Below are 12732 nucleotides of genomic sequence, written 5' to 3'. Positions count from 1 at the left end.
GCATAGTGCAGGTCTTTCGATTGAATACAAGATCATTTCCGGCCTTCAAAATCTGCCAGAGCAGCACCATGTAGCCCGCCTCCCAGGATGACAGAGGCACATTCAGGCCTCATTTGGTTTCACACGATCCCGTGGGCATCCCTACCGATTACACGGGCCGAGAAACCACGGAACAATTTATCCCCGGGAGATCCGCCGTCGCATTTGGAGGCCCATGAGATAAGGGCAGCCCTGCCCTATCCACGACTTTTCCCCGGGTGAGGCTTCCACGCCCGACGAGGTCGGGGAGGAAACCCTCGTCGCTCTGTCTCGCGAACGAGAGGCAATGGCGACAAGGTCGAGCGCTCCCCACCCTTCTCCGCCAACTGGAAGCGACCCCACCCCACCCACCACCCCCTTCCTCCCTCCACCTTCCCGCTCCGCCCCTCCGGCGGGGGCGACGACGCCCGTTGCGCTGCTGCTCCATGAGACCATGACTTCGTGTAGGTGAGGCATGCAGCTATGGCCGCCGGGCGGTCGACCAGGTGCATGGTGTGCTTGATCCTTCTCCAGCTACATAGCCCCAGCACCTCACGGAAGAAGTTGCAGAAATAAATCCCCACCTCACCGAGTCCCCCAAATTGTAAAGCAAATCTGCCACGTGGTTTTAATTTTGTCAAGAATATTTTGACCAGGGCCTCTCTTCCCCGGGTCCATCTCCCCTAGCAACCAAACATAGCCTCAGAGGCGGCTGAGCATCAAGGATCAGCCTGACCGTCACCGGCGCAGGCCACAGGCCAACAGCAGCCCAGACAGAGGCACTAAGAGCACAACTAGCAAATAAGTGATCACCATCTTCGAGCTCAGAGCAACACTCACATTGGTCAGAGGGGGAGCCGTTTTTCCAGGCCAAGTTCATATGCGTGCTCAGTCGGTCAGCAGTCAGCAAAAGCATGAAGATCTTGATTTTCCGGGGAAGATTCCACCCCCAAAATCTTGCTCGCATAGCAGGACTGAACCCCATGGAGCATTGTGGCCCATACAGAGAGCCGGTAGACACAACAACTTCAGCACCCCATGCCATGGACCATGAGTCGTTTGCTTCAGAGAGCACCGCACCGTTGATGGCTTCAGAGAGCGCATCCAGCTCCACTTCCATAGCAGCAGAAAGCCTATTGCGCAACATGTTACCAACACCCTCCCAGAGAACATCAGCCACCGAAGCATTCGACCTTACACAGTGCGAGAAGAGCGCCGGGAGGGAGAATGCGAGCACAACAAGGGTATGCCAGCGGTCCAAGCAGAAGGATGTCCGCCTGCCGTCACCGACGGCAACTCTGGTAACCGCCCTGTGCATTCCCAAGCCGTCTGCCATGAGCTGCTCAATGACAGAGCTTGGAGGGGATGTCACCAAGGTCGCCCCGATGCCATCGCCGGTATCAGATCGTCCAGGAGTTGTCCACGTAACCATGGAGCTTGTGGACGAAGAAATTAGACACTTGGAACCAGAGCACCTCTCCGTCCCTGACCAGAAAAACGACCGACGCCTTTTATCAATTGACTCAAGCACTCCAGGGGCAGCACAAGATAGGTCATGAAATAGGAAGGGAGAGAGTTAAGAACAGAGTCACAAAGGACCATCCGCCCGCCGAACGGAAGATGGTGTGTTTGCCAGCCAGCCAAGGTTTTGTCTATTTTTTGCGTTAAGGGGGCAAAGGCAGAGGTCGGGAGTTTGACAGGAGAGAGCTGAACTCCAAGGTACGTTTGGGGAAAGGAAGAGACAACACATCCTAGGATAGCCGCAAGGTGGGCTGCAGTATCCGGGGAGACATGCATTGGGACCACGGTGGATTTAGAAAAAATGATCGAGAGCCCGGTGGTCGCGGTGAAATCGTCAAGGACTCTCTTGAGAGGAAGCATGGAAGCCTTGTCAGCATTGCAAATGACAAGGGTGTTGTCTGCATATTGCAGAATAGGACATGCCGCACCAGCAACAAGGGGGTGAGAGAGCACCCCATCCCCACACGCTTGCTTCACCAAACGTTGGAGCACATCCGCGACAATGATGAACAGGTAAGGGGAGAGCGGGTCCCCTTGCCGAAGACCACTCCGACAACGGATCCAATCGCCGGGGACCCCATTGAGGAGGACGGAGGTATGCCCGGTCGAGAGGATCGTGTGGATCCAAGCACACCACACAAGAGGGAAACCATAGGCACGCAAGATACAAGCAAGACTATCCCAGCTAACGGAGTCGAAGGACTTGCGGAAATCAAGTTTGAGAAGCGCAGTGGGACATTTTCTGGAGTGGAAGGAGTGAAGAATATCTGCCGCGTAAACAAAGTTTTCAGAGATACACCTCCCAGCCAGGAACCTAGTTTGGTCAAGATCAACAAGAGAGTGAATGATTTTCTGGAGCCGGGCGGTTAGCACCTTAATGATGGCCTTCATGATGCCGTTCTGAAGCGAGATTGGTCTAAAGTCGATGAGAGAAGTCGAGGTTGTGGTTTTGGGGAGGAGGACAAGGAAGGCCCTGTTAATTTGGCCCAAATCAGACCTACCATGAAAGAAGTCATCAAAAACAGCCACCACATCCTGCTCAACCAACTGCCAAAAGCGATGATAAACCCAGGGCCAAAGCCAACAGGTCCAAGGCTGGCCAGGGGATTGGCATCGAAAAAATCTTTTTTAATTTCCTCAGGAGAGAAGGGGGAGCACAACAGGGAGGGGCGCCTCATGTTGGTAAAGATCAGTAACAACGAAGTTCCAAGAGCTCACAGGAACCATGCCCAGTAGAGCTGTGTAGAAGACTTTGAGAAATAGAGATTTGTGGGAGTGGGAGGTGTACCGCACACCGTTATCCTTAAGGACAGGAATAAGAATATTATTGCGCCGAAAAGACGCCGAGACATGGAAGAAGCGCGCTACAAAAAAAAGACACATCTGTGATATTTTGGGCCGAACGAATTTTTTTCCTGTCATACTTATGACACTTCTATGACGATAATTGTGACAAAACCCGATATCTTCATAGATGTGGTGGGCTCCTACTTCTATGACAAAAAATCATGACAGATAATGGGCTTTACTTCCTGGACGGGCCGGAGACGTAGCTTGATGACATTCTTTGGGCCGTCCATGATGGAGAAAACCGTGGTAGAAGCGGGGGCGAGGAAAATATCGGGGGAGTTCCCAGTTACGGTGGGTGGTCGGGGCCGAGCGATGCGCGTTTCTCTCGTACGTACGCACGTGTGTGTGAGGCGTTGTGCTCTAACTGAACCTGAGCGAGGCGTTGCGCTCTAACTAAACCCGAGCAATTGCACTGCAGGCTACGTGTTACTGAACCCGAGCGATCGATCGATCCCTTGATATTAACTGAACCCGAGTGATTCCTTTGCTACTGCCGCTAACTGAAGCCGATCGATGCTGCCTCTTGATGAACAGTGAGCATTGTTGGGGGGTTTGGATGAACATTTCACGGTGGGGGGTTCGATGAACAGGACCCTATGGTAGTAGAGGCCGTTGCCGCTGGATGAACAGTACCCCGATTGATCGAGCCGGTGGATGAACAGGACCCCGTGAAGGGCTGGTTGAACAGTAGCCGGTGGAGGGCTGGTTGAACAGTTGTCGGTGGAGGGCTGGATGAACAGTAGCCCGTGGAGGGGTGGTTGAACAGGACCCCGTGGAGAGGCCTGGGTGAATAGTAGCCGGTGGAGGAGCGCGCGGTCGAGGCTGGATGAACAGGAGCCCATGGATGAACAGTCGCAGGTGGAGGCTGGAGGAGGTCGACGGTGGATGAACAGGAGCCCATGGAGGCTGGAGGAGGTCGACGGTGGAGTTGAATAGTATCTCGTGGAGTCCCGTTTTGCGGTACGCCACACCCCTCCAGATGAACAGGACCCCCGCTTCGACCGTAGCGCTCCAACATAAGTCCGTTTCCTCCGTTTTGCGGTACGCCACACCCCTCCCAATCAACAGGACTCCGTTTCGAACGTAGGAGGTCTGTTTCCTCCGTTTTGCGGTACGCCAGACCCCTCCTGATGAACAGGATCCCGTTTCGACCGTGGCCGGTCGAACACAAGGCCGTTTCCTCCGTTCTGCGGTACGTCAGGCCTCGTTTTCATCAGCTGTTCTGTCCAAGTTGGTTGGCTCCCGATGAACACGATGACGCATTCCGTTCCGTCCCAGCTGCCTACCCATAATCACGACGACGGCGCAGCTTCTCCGTTCCGACCCAGCCATGTACATGAGCCCTGGCCGTACGTATGCGCAAGTAGGCGTTCGAGACCCCACCCGTATGTACGTATGTGGCCGTATTTTCTTTTTTGCACCCTGGCTGCTGTACGTACGTGTACAAGCTACGTGCGCGCCTCTACTACGACATGCATGCGCCTCTACTACGACACGTGCGTGCCTCTACATCGACCAGTATGTACGTACACGTTCGCGACCAGAATGACAACGCTACGTACACTTCAACCGGGTGGGTCCCAACTGTCAGGCACTTCCTTGCGTGCGAAGATGTAGCTGGTGGGTCCCAGCAGTCAGGGGGGAAACATTTTTTTTCCAGAAAATACGGTGGCCCGTTTGGTGGGTCCCTACTGTCAGGTAGAGGAATCATTATTTTTCGTATAATAAGGAGGCACTTCCTTGCTGCGGCCGTGGACCCAACTGTCAGCCTCTCCACATATAGTACTCTTTCGATGGAAGTCGTTCGTTGACCATGTTGACCACACCGTGCCGAGAGAACCAAGGTGGTGGACGACGGTGAGGCATAGGAAGGGGACGACGCGGAGCCGTGGAAGACGCGATAGCGGATGCCCACGCAGAGAGGAGTACGAGGGCTCACTGGTTCGGCTGCGGTGTGAGGCTGCTGTCGTCGCAGAATAACAGGGGGTGGGATGCCTTGGCCAGTGGTGGGAGTAGTAGGGGGCGGTGAGGCCTGCGCGGCAGCACAGCCGGCCACGAAAGGCAGGAGCAGGCGGCACGACCGGTGCTGCTTTGGGCGGCTGGAGCAAGAAGACCAGAGGTTGAAGAAGCACGACGACTGTTGGATGGACATCGTATGGTCACTGCAGCTAGAATCGTTTATATTGACTAAGTAGACAAAGCCCTTGGTACGCGTCAACTTAGTAGGCCCACAGGTCAGCTTCCGAAATGGTGCGCCCCAGATGTCAGGGGGAGGAATCATTTTTGGGCGGGTGAAGTTAGAATATCCGAGAATGAAGAAGAAGCACAACATCCGTTGGATGGACATCCAACGACCAATGTTGCTAGAACCGTGTGTTGACTATAAGTTGACAAAGCCTTGCACACGCGTCAACTGTTAGGACTCCGATTCTAAGTCACACCGATCTAGCCTGTAACACCGCATATCACTTTGCGGCCTCACGCACGGTATTCCCACGGGTGTCTCCTTACCATGGCCCGGGACCGTTTGCGCCTTTTGGCTCACGTATATGATAGTGTCGCTAGCATCCATATGACAGAGAACCCGGGCCGACATGGCTAGTCGCAAACCCAAAGCGGCACCAACCTATGGGGACAGGCATACATGAATCACATCGAGCATGTCGGTCAGCAGCGTGTGAATCCGGGCTGTAGCACTGGGCTAACAGGACTCCAGGAACCCGGGCTGTAGCAGGCTAGGCAGGACTCCGGATGTCACCGCGTGACATTTCCCCGAAGGGACAGACACAGGGACGAAGTGAAACACATGCCGGCCAATCAAGTGTCCTGAGCAGTAGTGCTGGGCTAACAGGACTCCGGTGAACCGGCTGTAGCGGACTACTATGGCTCATGGAAGCACTAGACTACATTTCCCCATAAGAGAGGCTGCCAAGGATAAACAACTAGATTGTCGGATCCCATACATACCAAGCATTTCAATCATACACACAATATGCTCAATATGTGTAAATACAACATGGCATCACAACATAACTCTATGACTCAAGTATTTATTCATTAGGCTCCGAGGAGCGAGATATTACAAACATGGGTCTCATGACCCAACAATCATAGCATACAAATCAAAGCACATGTGGAAGCTTAACATGTCTGAGTACAGACATCTACAAATGAAAAAGGCTAAGAAGCCTGACTATCTACCAGATCCTGCCGATGGCACAAGATCATAGCTGAGGTATCAAGCTAAACGTCGAAGTCCATGTGAAACTACTAGCGAGACTGAAGTCTCTCTGCAAAACATAAATTAAGCAAACGTGAGTACACAAGTACTCAGCAAGACTTAAATCAGAACTAGCTACATATGCATTGGTATCAACAAGGGGGGGCTGGTGGTGGAGTTTAACTACAGCAAGCCAGCTTTGACTCAGTGGCTAACCTGAACTACGACTGCAAGCAACTCTTTTGAGGTGGCGCACACGAGTCCACATATTCACCATATCAATACACCACTAGGGATCCTCTCCCGTCTCCCTACGAGAACGCCATCCATATCACTCACACTTATCTTGCGCATTTTAGAGTATCCACTTTCACTTGTCTATGAACTATGCAAGGGGTCCAAGTTTCCATATCCGAGGAACCCGGCTATTTGAATAGATAATGATAACCCTGCAGGGGTGTACTTCTTCAACACGCTCTCGCAACTTACCACCATGTACACGTCGTGTATTTCTGCAACCTTCAAGCGGAAGCCTGGTGAGGGAGTCGACCACGACCTGACTAACCACACAAGTCTCTAGTCCAGGTTTATCGCCAATTCGGGTTCCATCCGCAAGGAGATCCGGCCGCGGTGTCGCTCACAGCCCCAAACGATGTGTACAGGGTTCCCAAGCCCACCATCCGGGTGCCACTTGGTACACCGGGCCACTGTGCCTAGTCTGTCCCAAGCCCACTTGTACCGGGTGCCACTTGGTAGACTACTAACACTACCTACAAACACCTGAAACTAGTTGCAACTCCTGGACAGAGATCAGGTTGATTAATAAGTCGAGAGAGCTTGGAGCGCCCAAAGCTCAATGTGTGGTAGTAACTGTTCATGGATCACAAACACAGAACTCAGTTCCCGAGGACGGCTGCAATGAGACAACCCACCATGTACTCCTACATGGCCTCTCACCGCTACCTTTACCAAATCATGTTCACACACTTAGCTCACACACAGTAGGACATATTCAACACCATTCCAATTCATCCCCGATGAATCAGACCTGACTCAACTCTAACCAGTAGTAGGCATGACAAACAAGCATGAATGAGTAGGCACATCAGGGCTCAAGCAACTCCTACTCATGCTAGTGGGTTTCATCTATTTACTGTGGCAATGACAGGTCTTGCAGAGGAAAGGGGTTCAGCTACCGCAGCATGTAACAGTTGAAACATTGTTGTCCTAATGCAGTAAAAGAGAGCAGGAGAGAGAGAGTGGGATTATATCGGAATGAACAAGGGGTTTTTGCTTGCCTGGCACTTCTGAAGATAGTATAGTTCTTCATCGGTGTCATTGATCACATCGTCGGAACCACGTCTATCGAGAGGGGACAAACACCGGCAACTGAGAAAGAACACAATCAATGCAATGCCACAATATGATGCATGATCATGACATGGCAATATGCTGTGATTTGAGCTAATGCATCTAGCTATGATTTAAATGAAGTAGGTTTGAATACATGATTCAAATTCCAACTCCATATATGATTATTTAAATGCCCTTTATTTGTTTTGTCCAAAACAGAGGACAAACATTGTTCAAACATGCATGAAAATTGTATAGACGGATTCCTTGAATTTTTCTGATAATTTTTCATATATAAATAATTTCATTTGGAGTTACGGTTGAATTTCTATGATTTTTAGAAGTTTAAACTATTTTCTGGAATTTCCTGTATTATTTTAAAGCCAGAAATTCCTTTACTGCGTCAGCACTACGTCACCGTGACGTCAGCTGGTCAACGGGGAGGTCCAGGTCAAACTCACCAGTGGGCCCCATGTGTTAGTAACTAAACTAAACTAACTAGGTTGAGTTAACACTAATCTAGTTTAGTTAGCAGGGCCGGGCCCACAAGTCATTGACCCAATGGTCGACTAGGTTAGTGTTAATCCGGTGGTTAGCCGGAGTTACATCGCCGCCGACGAGCCGAGACGGCGGACGAGCCCGGGATCACTCCACCGACGACCAAAACAGCGGCGGGGACTACCCACGCGAAGCCCGGGTCCGTGCGCATCCAACGGAGCAAACAGGGCGAGCTGTGGTGGCCGTAGTCCTCGCCGGCGTCGAGCTCAACGGCTGCCGAAGCTCGGACATCGACGAAACCGACGACGCAGTGCGCGGAGAAGCTAGCAGTTAGCACCTACGTGTTCCTCGCGTGCGCACGAGGCCAACAGACATATGCACGGGACCAAAAGGTCACCGGAAGGACGCTGGCGTTGAGCTCGTGCGGTGGAGCGTCTCGGCTCCGGTGGAGGAGGCAGCTAGAGGAAGGGGTTGACCGCGGGGAGAGGGGGAAAATGCTCAGGGGCTCACTGCGGTGCCGTAGGGATGGCCAGCGTGCTCGGGGCAGCTCGGACGGCGGCGAGTCGACGATGGAGATCCGCGGCGGCCGGCGATGAAGAAGAGGTCGGGGGCGGCGCTCCGAGGCCTTCCGGTTGCATGGACCGGTGGGGACGGCTTAGGGGTAGACGTCGGTGCTCGTGGACTAGTCGGAGAGGCGAGGGGGAGGCGGTGGCTGTGGTGGTCCACGGCGGCGCTCTCGGGCGCACTCAGAAGAGGAAGTAGAGGAGGGGAAAGAGGTCGACAGAGAGCAAAGAGGGAGGAGAGAGATAGAGGGGGCTGCGGGGCATCTCCAGACGCGTCGGGGGCGCCTCGGCGGCAAGCAGGAGGTAGCCACGGGCGGCGCGGGCGACAGGCAGCAGCCTGCCTGCTCTGGCGGGAGGTTGGTGATGACTGGCACTGTGGGCCAGTGGGCCGCACAGTGCTGGGCCACCTGGGGCGCCAGATGGGCTGCGCTAGGTAGGTGGCCATGTAACTTCTCTCTCTCTCTCTCTTTCCTAATTTAGTTTCTGGTTTTCTATTTTTCTTTAATTGTTTTGACTTAAATAAAATGCTAAGGCATTTTCAAAAAACCTGAAAGTAATTGTGGGCACTTTTGCAAATATTTCCAATAGCCCTCAACCACTTTCAGAATTATTTGGGCATTTTAATTATTTATAGCAATTAAATGCCCAAATTCAAATACTTTATGAATTCATTAAAAAATCCAAAGTGACCTAGGAAAATGTGCACCATTTTTGGCAGAGGTTCTAGACCAATTCAAAAATGATGAAGTTTTCCAAAGGAATTTTGGGTTCATTGAAAATGATTTTTTTATTTGAACCTAGTTGGATTCATCTGTGCTAGGGTTTTAACAGTCCCCATTTCAAATTCAAATAATTTTTAGACATGATGCATGGATGCAATGCCATTAATTACAAACAATTATTCTAGGGCTGTGACAACTCACCCCCACTAAAATAAGAATCTCGTCCCGAGATTCAAGAAGTGGAGTAAGAAAACAGAGGGGTCACAAAACTATCACAGTCTTCTCGATCCAACTGCCCTTCTCGAAGATACCGATATATTGCATCTCATTGCTCTTGACATCTTTGTCTTCGAGATCTTCATCCAACATGATGACGACGGAAGGAAACTCTACATGAAACGATCTTCTCCAAGATCGAGCAACTCAAGATCAACTCATGGAGTGAGACGTTGAAACATCTCTTGGGCTGAGACACAAAACACACATCGAGAGAGATGGGAGGTAATAGATGACAAGGGTTCAAATTGGTAGGCAACAATTCCACGCTGGAGCAGGATGGTGCATGGTTTCAAAGTATCGAGGAGGTAATTGCCATGATTCCATAACGGGACACCTTAGGGAAAGGTGACTCGTAGAGCATTTCCCTTAAGTGGCAAAAAGAATTTCTTTTGACACAAAGATCATTGAAACTCTTTATACCAGCCTGAGGTAATCACAATCGATCATTGGAAGGGGTTCGAAAGAATGGCATACTCTGACTAGGATGGATGATGTGGACTACCTTGTTGAAGACAACGCAATGGATGATTTTTAGCTTATCATCGGAAATGGATGGTACCCATGGTAAGTCCACTTTTGAAGATGATCCTGACCAACAACTACTGAGGTGCGGGCTGGGAACAAAATGCAAATGTTGGGAGTGATTCTGGTAACTGGGGAAGAACTCAACAATCAAGAGTGTTTCCAACGTTCCAACGGTTATAGAATCATCGAAGAAACTGAGAGCACAAGGATCCCTAAGGAATAACTTCAAGAATAAGTCACATTAAATCCTCATGGAGAACATGGTCAAATAGCTCAATCAAGATACTACAATGATAGATCTTCTGGCTAGGTGTGTCAGCCAGAACATCAACCTTGTCGGGGACCTAGATCATAGATCTTGTAAAAGTTCCAACCATCATATCTGCCTGAGATTCAGATCTGGTTGGTAACAGGATATTCCAGACTCATCGAGTCTAGAAGAAAATGAAAGTTTGCAACACAAATTGACGAGATGGCGTTGCGAGATTCTCGGGAAATGGACTATGGTAGTAAGCTCCAAAACATGAGCTGGTTCTGCTAACACATGTGAACATGTTGTCCCAGACAAGCATGACCACGTAGTAGTCTTATAATAAAAACACTACCGAGTTCAGGTGGGGAACCATCATCGAGGATAACAAAGTCCTTGCATAAGGCATGCTCTTAAGAAGGAACTTCTTCTCCTTGAACAAATCAATCAGTGGCTTGGTGTGCTAGGGAATACATATGGAGTGGAGGTAATTAATCTACCAAACCATATAATACATTCGCACATGCATAACTAACTTGGGATGGTACCAGAGGAAACAAAACAATCTTTCTCGAACTCATGGCGGCAACTTGCTCCAAATGCACATGAATTTGAGGAAGTCAGTTCTTCCATCCAAGCATAAGCTTCATGAACGGAACACGAAGGCATTGCTTACAAAGTTTCCAATACTAGGTTGATATTCAACATGAATCATGGGGAAGACAAAATGCTACTGATGGGCTCAACAGCAACTCATCGGAATTTCCATATCACTAGACTTCCACCATCATGTGAACACGGTGATAGCATTGGTCAGACCAAAAGATGTAATGGTGTATGCTCGAGGGGTCAACCACGAGTAGGGCAACATTACAAACATCTTTGGTGCTGATTTGACTTGACGATAGCCCATACTCAAGTCAAAGTTTTGACAAGATGATAGACCCAACAACTGATCACGAGTCTTGCTTCAACAACTATCAAAACACAAGGATATCCCTTTGGGATGAACTAAGTCGGACAAGCTATCATATTCCAACTCTCCAAGTTGTCATGTAGCTTAACCAACTATTTCAGGGTATCTGAGGGAGTCCTGGATTAGGGGGTGTTCGGATAGCCGGACTATACCTTCAGCCGGACTCCTGGACTATTAAGATACAAGATTGAAGACTTTGTCCCGTGTCTGGGAGGGACTTTCCTTGGCGTGGAAGGCAAGCTTGGCGATACGGATATGTAGATCTCCTACCATTGTAACCGACTCTATGTAACCCTAACCCTATTCGGTGTCTATATAAACCGGAGGGTTTTAGTCCGTAGGACAACATACACATCAACAATCATACCATAGGCTAGCTTCTAGGTTTTAGCCTCTTCGATCTCGTGGTAGATCTACTCTTGTACTACCCATATCATCAATATTAATCAAGCAGGACGTAGGGTTTTACCTCCATCGAGATGGCCCAAACCTGGGTAAAACTTCGTGTCCCTTGCCTCCTGTTACCATCCGGCCTAGACGCACAGTTCGGGACCCCCTACCCGAGATCCGCCGGTTTTGACACCGACATTGGTGCTTTCATTGAGAGTTCCTCTGTGTCGTCGCTGTCAGGCTTGATGGCTCCTACGATCATCGATAGCGATGCACTCCAGGGTGAGACCTTCCTCCCCGGACAGATCTTCGTCTTCGGTGGCTTCGCACTACGGGCCAAGTCGCTTGGCCGTCTGGAGCAGATCGAAAGCTATGCCCCTGGCCGTCAGGTCAGATTTGGAAGTTTAAACTACACGACTGACATCCGCGGGGACTTGATCTTCGACGGATTCGAGCCACGGCCGAGCGCGGCGCACTATCACGACGAGCATGATCTAGCTCTGCCGCCGAACAGTGCCCTGGAGGCCGCACCCGCATCGGCTCCGACCCTTAATTTGGAGCCAACTGCGCCGATCGAGGAAGGGCGGTTGGACGCCACCCCGGGGGCTGTGACCCCAACGGCGATTGAGCCGAACGCCAGCCCCGTACTCTGCGAGACTCGTGACTCCAAGGAGCCGGACTCCTCTCCGTACTCCGAACCCTCCGTGCCCCTGCCGATCGATTGGGCACCGATCATGGAGTTCACTGCCGCGGACATCTTTCAGCACTCGCCTTTCGGCGATATCCTGAAGTCACTGAAGTCTCTCTCTTTATCGGGAGAGCCCTGGCCAAACTACGGCCAGCAAGGTTGGGGTACGGACAAGGAAGAAATTCAAAGCCCACCCACCACCCACTTTATAGCCACTATCGATGACTTAACTGACATGCTCGACTTCGACTCCGAAGACATCGACGGTATGGACGCCGATGAAGGAGATGATGAAGAACCAGCGCCTACTAGGCCCTGGAAAGCCACCTCGTCATATGACATATACATGGTGGACACCCCAAAAGAGGGAGATGGCGAT

This window comes from Triticum aestivum, chromosome 2A (assembly GCF_018294505.1).
Source record: "Triticum aestivum cultivar Chinese Spring chromosome 2A, IWGSC CS RefSeq v2.1, whole genome shotgun sequence".
Classification (NCBI taxonomy): Eukaryota; Viridiplantae; Streptophyta; class Magnoliopsida; order Poales; family Poaceae; genus Triticum; species Triticum aestivum.
This window is presented reverse-complemented; position numbering follows the sequence as displayed.